Source organism: Wyeomyia smithii, chromosome 1 (genome assembly GCF_029784165.1).
Source record: "Wyeomyia smithii strain HCP4-BCI-WySm-NY-G18 chromosome 1, ASM2978416v1, whole genome shotgun sequence".
Classification (NCBI taxonomy): domain Eukaryota; kingdom Metazoa; phylum Arthropoda; class Insecta; order Diptera; family Culicidae; genus Wyeomyia; species Wyeomyia smithii.
This window is the reverse complement of record NC_073694.1, coordinates 67,197,992-67,206,746: the sequence shown is the minus strand read 5'-3', so window position 1 is coordinate 67,206,746 and position 8,755 is coordinate 67,197,992.

Below are 8,755 nucleotides of genomic sequence, written 5' to 3'. Positions count from 1 at the left end.
AAACTTCCCTCTCTGTTAGTGTGTACACATTTATCTGCCTCTTCACACCTGTAACAATTAAGAGCCAGTTCGCGCAGACCGCAACTAGGTCTTGTATCGAGGTTCTCCGATCGGACTGAAACTTTCAGGGTTTGTTTATCTATATAATAGTACAATGCTTTCCATAACAACAGATTTTTTGAAGAGGGGTGAATGAGGTAAAAAAGCACGTCAATAATTGAGGTCCAAAAAATACTAATAAGATAAAATTGTTATAACTTTGTGTAAACTGAATCAATTTTCATAAAATTTGGGTTGTTTATTCTACTCTATAAAAGGAACAAAATGAGGGTTATTGGAAGTTGCTATCGAGAGTACATGATAAGATATTTGCATTTTCTAAAAAATGAAGGTGATTTTCACAGCAGTTTTTCTCTTGCCAACAGATCTAGGATAAAAATCCAAATAATATGTTTGGTAGTGCAACTGAAGAGCTTACATTTGTTATATTCAAAAAATGCGCCGTTATAAAGATGCGTGAGAAAATCTAATTTTTCTTTAACATGTTTTGGACCATCATTTCGAACCCATTGTGCGAGAAGCGGTACTCCGTTTTGTGTCGTTGTTCTTGATGCACTAATGCACTAATGCAATAGTTTGCAGAATTCGAGGTTTTAGAAAAGGAGTTAGTGGGGTAAACAGTCTCTTCAAAATCTTGTATTTAGAAACTGCTCAAATCGTAGAATAAAAACTCTTGTTTTATTCCCAGAGTTACACGATGAAATGAGAGGTTATTTTGGGAGCTAACAGAAGTAGAATGAAGGCCAACAAATCCACGCGATATTGTTTGGTTGAGCTTCTTTTTTAATATGTGCTTTGAATAATTTAATGGCCAAGAGGTCGGTTGCAGTTTAAAACCAAATAAACTTTATATTTCATCATCTTTGTTTTAATTCTGAATAATCATATTAGTAATTGCACTCAAACAATTTTTACTGTTGGTCTGGTATCAGCAAAAAACCTTATGAAAATCAATGTTTAAGAATAGATTGATTTATTATTACCAACCAATATTCATGATATCTTGTACATTCATCAATGCTTCATCTTCACTAACTTGTATTAGCTCAAGCTCATTTTGCCTATATAACATAGAAAAGCGGGCGAGTAACGATTTTATTTGTTCTACCGATAAATACATTTTCGGTTTGAATTACCTAATTCCCGAAGAAGGGTGTACTTCTGACCTCATTCTTTTATGAGTATCTTCCAGTAAAACTTATTCCTCGGTTTTCTCCAGCAAATTTCCGAAAAAAATAAGGATGATGAAATACAGAGTTTATTTAGTTTAAACTACATTCGAATTTTTGGTAATTTAATTCTTCAAAGAACACATTAAAACAAAAGCTCAACAAAAAGTATCGCGTGGCTTTGTTGACATTTATTCATTCTCTTGTTGGCTTAAAAAATAACCTCTTATTCCATCGTGTTACTTCGAAAGTAAGCCGAGAGTAATTATTTTACGATTTGAGCAGTATCTAAATACAAGATTTTGAAGAGACGGTTTACCCCACTAACCCCTTTTTCAAAAACCCTAAACTCTGCAAACTGTTGCATTAGTGCACAACGACACAAAACGGAGTTTTACTTCTCGCACAATGGGTTCGAAATGATGGTCAAAAATATGTTTTAGAAAAATTAGATTTTCTCACGCATCGTTATAACGGCGCATTTTTGAATATATCAAATGAAAGCTCTTGAGTTGCGCTTCAAAAGTAATTATTTGGATTTTCATCGGTTGGCAAGAGAAAAACTGCTGTGAAAATCACCTTCATTTTTTAGATAAATGCGAATATCTCATCATGTATTCTCGATACGATACTTCCAATAACCCTCATTTTGTTACCTCTATAACTCTTTAACCCTTTAACATGCCAATTTTTATGCAAATTGATTTAGTTTACACAAAACTATAACAATTTTACGTTTTTAGTAGTTTTTGGACATCAATTTTTGACGTGGTTTTTACCCCACTTACCCCTTTTCAAAAAATCTGATATTATGCAAAACATTGTACTGTCATATAGATAAACAAACCCTGAAAGTTTCAGTCCGATCGGAGAACCTCGATACAACCTCCCTTGTAAAGGTGGTTGCGGTTCTCGTGAACTGACTCTTAAATCAAAGAATCGTACACTCAAAATATTTTTCACGTTATTGTTACGTGAAATTTCCTGTACTTATTCATTTTCTGTCATTTTGCATGATTTATGTGACAAACATAACATCTACGTGAAAATCACAGGCATTGCATACTCTGTTTTATCACGTAGCATCTACGTCAACTTGGCAACGTCAAACAGAATGGAGTATCGCGTGAACTCTCCGTGCGAAAATACATAGAAATCAAAATGGCGAAGCTGTTGTCTGATTCAGTCTTTGAACATGAGAGGAATTCCTCGATGACTTTCCAATAAGTGAGCTTCAGAAAAACCATAAGAATCCGGCATCGAGATTTCTCACAGATTCAGTTCGAATTGCGAGGAATTTCCTGGACAGAAACAGTTGCAGCTAACAGTAATGATCGCCAACGAATGTCACAATATCATTTTGCCATTTTGTATGTCGTTTAATTTATTTATGAATTGGCGATTTTGCATGCCCGTGCGACTTATCAAGCAACATATTTATATAATTTCTGAAAACTATTCCTAGTCTCTAAAGAATTTGGGAAACCATAATTGAAAATTGTACGTTGTATAAAACGTAGAACCTATCAGACAAGCAAATGCTTTTCACTTTACCGGTAGTTGAATTCTACGTGAAACTCACATGAAATGCATATGTCTGCTGCATAAGATTCATAGGATAAATCATCTTACCAGTTCATGATGAACTCGAATGACAATCACGTAAAATCTACGTGAAAATAATGGTAGAAAATATTCACATAACTTTTCCGGTAATTATAACGTGAAAAATATTTTGAGTGTAGATCAAATAAAAGGCAAAGCATTGCACAGTGGTCTAAACTCGAAAAATCGTGATCGTTTAAGATTTGACTGTGAAATATTCATTTTATCTACCCAGTGTCTCCAGTAAGTTTATTTCATATAACAAGGCCTTTCTTTTGGAGTTTTCGGTTTTTTTATCAATCCCCCTAGCAGTTAGAAATGAAAACTATTTTATCTAATTTTCAAAATACCAGATTGCTTTCTTCAGCAAAGTTGTAGGAAATTCCATAAGAAAAAGAATTGCTGAACACTGTTATCTTATATCTGTACGTCTGATATGTCGAAATAGAGTTTTACGAGGAACACTCCTCAAAATTAGTATTTTGTCCATAACTTTTTCTGTAATTGTCGAAACAATTCAAGATGTTCTAAGATTTTGCTCGTTCTGCTAAACCTCGCATTGTTGTTATCAAAGATAACTGTGTATACTACTTATAACATTTATTGCTAGTGAATTGATCGACTGTTCTCTTACAGTACCTGACATCCGTAATAATCATTTATAGGCGCGATTCCCTCTTAGTTTGAACTAATTTTTTGGTCTGTCAGCAAAAATAACAGAGAAACTTCTTGTACAAAAACAAGATTTAAGAAGCCACGTTCCACAAGCTGATGTGATTGAACTTAGGAAGTATGCAAAAGTTCATGGCTAGCTGATAAGAAGGTAACCGCCATGACTTAACCACTTATAGTACAATGTTTCAATGGAATAAATATATGTACCTAGTTATCTAATCCCACTACAAGTCGGATCGAGCATCGTTGACTATATTGGTTCTTTTTTTATTGTAAGACAAAAAGTAAGCTATTTTGATAGAAACTCGATTCTTGAGTAAAACATTACGAGCGATTCCCAAAAACAATCTTCATTACAACGTTTTTCAGCCTCGTTATCAGCAATACCACAGTATATACATCCGGACTCTCTTCCTTATAGTTTATAACATAGTGAAAAGTTGAGCGGGGGCCTAGTGTGGTTGGTAACGTCTCCGCCAACCACGCTCGACGCCTGGGTTCGTATCCCACCGCCGACATAGGTGTCGATGGTTGTGAGGTGGCGTGATCCACTCACAATCAACCCAGCTGGTCTAGATTAAATCCTAGCCGACACCGGGAGATTTTCTGAGGCGAAAAATCTCTGGGATCACGCCTTCCATCGCAGCCGTTGACGCCGGTCCGTTAATAAACGGGTCGTGAGTTAGGGTCCTGGGTGTGGAGTCGCCTCCCTGGGCGTCGGTGATTGGCCACAACAGTGGCGGAACTAGACCGACGGAAAATAAGCGAGAAAAAAAAATAGTGAAAAGTGCTACAGTTGCTCAATCGTGACTTACATTTCTCTAGCGAAGGGTTTCAGCAAAATTCAGTCGTTGTTTTGATCGGTGTGTATGCAAAGAGACACAAAAGTTTTATTGTTAAACGGTGGACAGGTTCAGATTTCTGACTGCAAATTTGTGAGTATTATTTTGTATCAGATTTGAAACAAGTTAGATTTATTCACGTTCTTACTTTATTCAACTAGACTCACGTCGTTGACTTCATCTGCAATCGCTGTAAAAATAAGTTTGAGATTTACTCGCACTGGGATTCTTCTGAATCAAAAACTTGCCCTTTGTTAGAACTATTTAACAGAATAATGTTCGATCTCGAGTACGGTAGTTTGTTAGATATCCTTATTTATAAGTTTTTGCACAAAACGTTGACCTATTATTGAAAAAAGCTTGAGTCGATATTTTGGCACCGTCGATTCAATATCTGTTTGTAATCTCGTCTTTGAAATCATATTAGGGATTTTGCATCACACGTACCTTTTATGAAAATACTACTGAATCAATAGATATGAGTTAATTAATTGATCTAGGTTATCCAAAAGAAGTTTTTCCTGCAAAAAATAAGAATAAAACCATACAAACCGCGTCGATCATGGGTTTATCGGTTCTTCGAGTATTTTGTGTGCGGAATAATAATTTACCAAAAATTAACATATATTCATGGAACATGTCTGCTTAATAGTTGTTTCTAGTTTCTTTGTTGATGGAGTACATTTGCCCGTTTATGGAAATTTGCAATATTATATATAACAATGTGCGAAAAATCAACATAAACGTACGGATTGTAAGTAAAGTGTATTTCGTTACCAGATGGTTTTTTATTTTCTTTTGTTATTCAGTAGTTCTAAAATACGTTGAAAAATCAATTATTGACCTTAGACGGTTTTTGGTTCTGCAATGGATTTCAAGATGGTCCATTGAGAAGGAGTGAAGGAGAGTTTAACTATAAATTTTGATCTCTATGTTGACCACTATCATATTCAAACAAAAAGTTCAAACATTTTTAAACGGTTTTCTCTGTTATATTTGCAACTCAAAAAAGTCTTTTTTACGCGATCCCATACAAATTTGGGACGCACCCTTCGTGTAAAAAAAGACCTTACTGTACTCAACATTCAAACATTTCAGTACTTAACTCATATCGATAGAAGACAAAAGGTATGATTCTCACAGAAAAAAAATTTATATTATTACACAAAACCAACATCTATTCTTATTCCTACTGACCACGAATCAAATCGATCAAGTAAATTGCAATAAAAAACGTATTTCAAATCGTCCATCGTGTTCCTTCGCTCTTTTTGCTGCAGTCTGAAAAATTGGCTGTCGATGAATTCTGGGTTTGTTTGTAGTTTTGATTTTCGATAGCAATGTGCATTTATCCTAACAGTGTTCCCTGATACAATAGGTTCCTTTCACGTTACTTTCCTCTCTTTGCTCCCATTTTATTGTAGTTACACTGAAGAAAACATAGGCACAGAAATTCGACTGTTACCTTCTGAGACACTACCATTCAAAGGCAGGCATGTTCCACAGACAGATGTTTACTTGAGGGAAATGATTATTTTACACAAACTTCTCGAAGAACTGGTAAATTTATGACTGATGCGGTTTGTATGGTTTTAATTCAATTCTTGACAAGCCAAATCTATTCTGAATGCGCTAGTGAATTTAGCTGACTCATATCAATCGATTCGATTTGGTTATGAATTTAATCCAACTTTCACAGGTTAGTGCAAATTTACTGGTATTATTTGTACTTTATAATCAAACATTATTACCATCTAGATCTGATAATTTTGTTTGAAAGTGGTTAAATCAGTAGTTTTGCAATTGAAGACGAGATTGCAACTAGATATATTAAGCAGGTATTAGACGAAGCAAACTTTTGCTATTTTTGGTACGCATTTTATTTGCGCAAAATAAAATCCGTACCAAAAATAGCAAATATTTGCTTCGTTTAATACCCGCTTTAGTGGCGGTCCCAAAGTAATCTGTCTCGCGCTTCCTCCATCCAATAAATGAGCTTTTTGTCTGAAAACTCTGAAGTAAGGAGAGATCGTTATCTGATGAACTGTCGTACTTAATATGTATCATTCTGATACTTGTCTTTGTTAATTGCTCATTTAAACTTATCTCAGTGCCATAGTAATTCAAGAACTTAGAATACATATCGGCTGCTGCTGTGAATGCGGATGTCTTCGTGAACCAGTACCCGAAAAGTTTCTTCCACCACATATTCGTACTGTCAACAGGAACCGTAATATATTGGCCGGAACTTGCATCTTCCCATTATGCAAGATAAGTCGACCATGGATTGGAAGAAGTTCGTAGAGGCAATTTTTGTGCCGTCCAAACTTTACATGCGCCCCATAGATGATTGGTGGAGTTGAATAATTCTCAGAAGATTGAACAGAAGTTCACTCTCTGCAGTTGATGAAGAAGAAAATCGAAGTCAGAATTAAATTAGAACATCCGGACAAAATAGCAAATCATTATGTTTTTAAAACGCCGGATTTCGTCGGTACTTACATGAATTACAACCAAATTAAGCTAGTAAATTAAACGTCGCAGAAGTTTATTTCTCGATCCTAAAACACCACAATTTCATCATACGAAACATGTTATAATACAAATTAGTATATATCAATAGATACGTATTTGATTGAGATAATTTCAAATTATTTTAAGCAAGAAATATTTGTAATCTATACACGGCATAATACAAATTAATTTATCACGGAGTCAACTATATGTAGTGTCCTACTTCATGAAGTATCTCATAAACTAAGAGCAAATTTTTCATTAATATTGAATGGTTTATTATTTTTCCAGTGGTTTGTTGTGGAATGGGCACCTTGATGTTTTTCAAATAACCATAATCAAGCAACATATGACATGGTGAACAGGCAATGACCAAACAACGTGCTGTATGCCGTGATGACTGTGATCACAACACGCACAGATAGTATAATTATAATTAAGCTACCTGGAGACTGGCAATTAGCTAGCACTGGTGGTTGACCCGCCACACACGTAGCAGTTCTAGAACAATCCGAGAGGCGACTGCACCAACCATGCTCCAGATGCCTGAGAGAGAGAGAGAGAGAAAGAGAGAGAGAGAGAGAGAGAGAGAGAGAGAGAGAGAGAGAGAGAGAGAGAGAGAGAGAGAGAGAGAGAGAGAGAGAGAGAGAGAGAGAGAGAGAGAGAGAGAGAGAGAGAGAGAGAGAGAGAGAGTTGGAGATGCTGAGAGGCGGCAAAGAAGACGAGTTAAAAAGTGATTACTGGGTGAAGATCCCACTCACGAAAACCAAATCAATTCGAAGTAAAGGCCATCCCGTGTCATTGAAGGGGAATCTTTAAACAAAAGATTAGTGAGTCGACGAAGGGAAATAAATCAGGATCCATTCGCATTATTTTGCTGAATCCAGGCCGAACCGGAGCCCCGGTTTGACGCAGCTTGTGAGGTCGTAGTCATCCAGGATAGGAACTACGACGGGCTGTCGTCTCATCCTACAGTGAAATCCAGTGGTGGGCACCATTCCGCTAATTCGCTGATTCGCTAATTAGCGACGCTAAAATTCAGTTAGCGATTTAGCGATTTCGCTAATTTTTGAGCTGGTTAGCGAAACTGTTAGCGTCGCTAAAATTTTGGCCTTCAAAACGCTAATCGCTAATTTGCTAAATTTTGTGGAGAAGCGACAATAGAAATATTTAGAAAAACTGTGAATTGCTGATGGCGTACGTAAATTGCTTCGAAAGATGAACATACTTTACTGCGAAAGTTACTTTTGTCAGTTTTTTTTACCCTAGAATGGAGTTCCAGTTATCGCACAAGCCACAGGAGCACAGGACATAAAATGAAAATAAAATTTGTAACGGCCTTATTGAATTTTCATGAAAACATTTCTAAGAGTATCTATTTTCAATGCAAGCTAAATAACTTTTGTTATTCTTGTTTTTACAAAATCAAATATGAATACCGTTTCGTGAACCTCTTATTGTAAATACTTAGCTTTAAAAAGTAATTGTTTTCGTTTGTTTAACCAAAAAAGATCAAAGTGGTCCAAATCTTACAAAACACGAGCAATAAATATAGCGATATGACTATTTACATATTAAAAAGTTAGCGATTAGCGAAAGTTCCGCTAATGTGGGTTTAGCGTTTAGCGATTATCGAGCTAAATTTTCCGGTTAGCGACTTAGCGATTAGCGTCGCTAAATTTTCGGTTAGCGGTGCCCACCACTGGTGAAATCAATCATCGGCCAGCAACCAGCTAGCGGCGACGAGCATCGTGCAGCGCAGCAGCGGTGCAAAGTCGGCCACGTGCCTCTCCGAACATTAGGATGAACAGAGGGAGTAGTTGTTTAACATAATAAGGGTAGTTAAATTTAACAGTGAGTTGAATTCTTGGTTCCGAAGTAGACATAGAG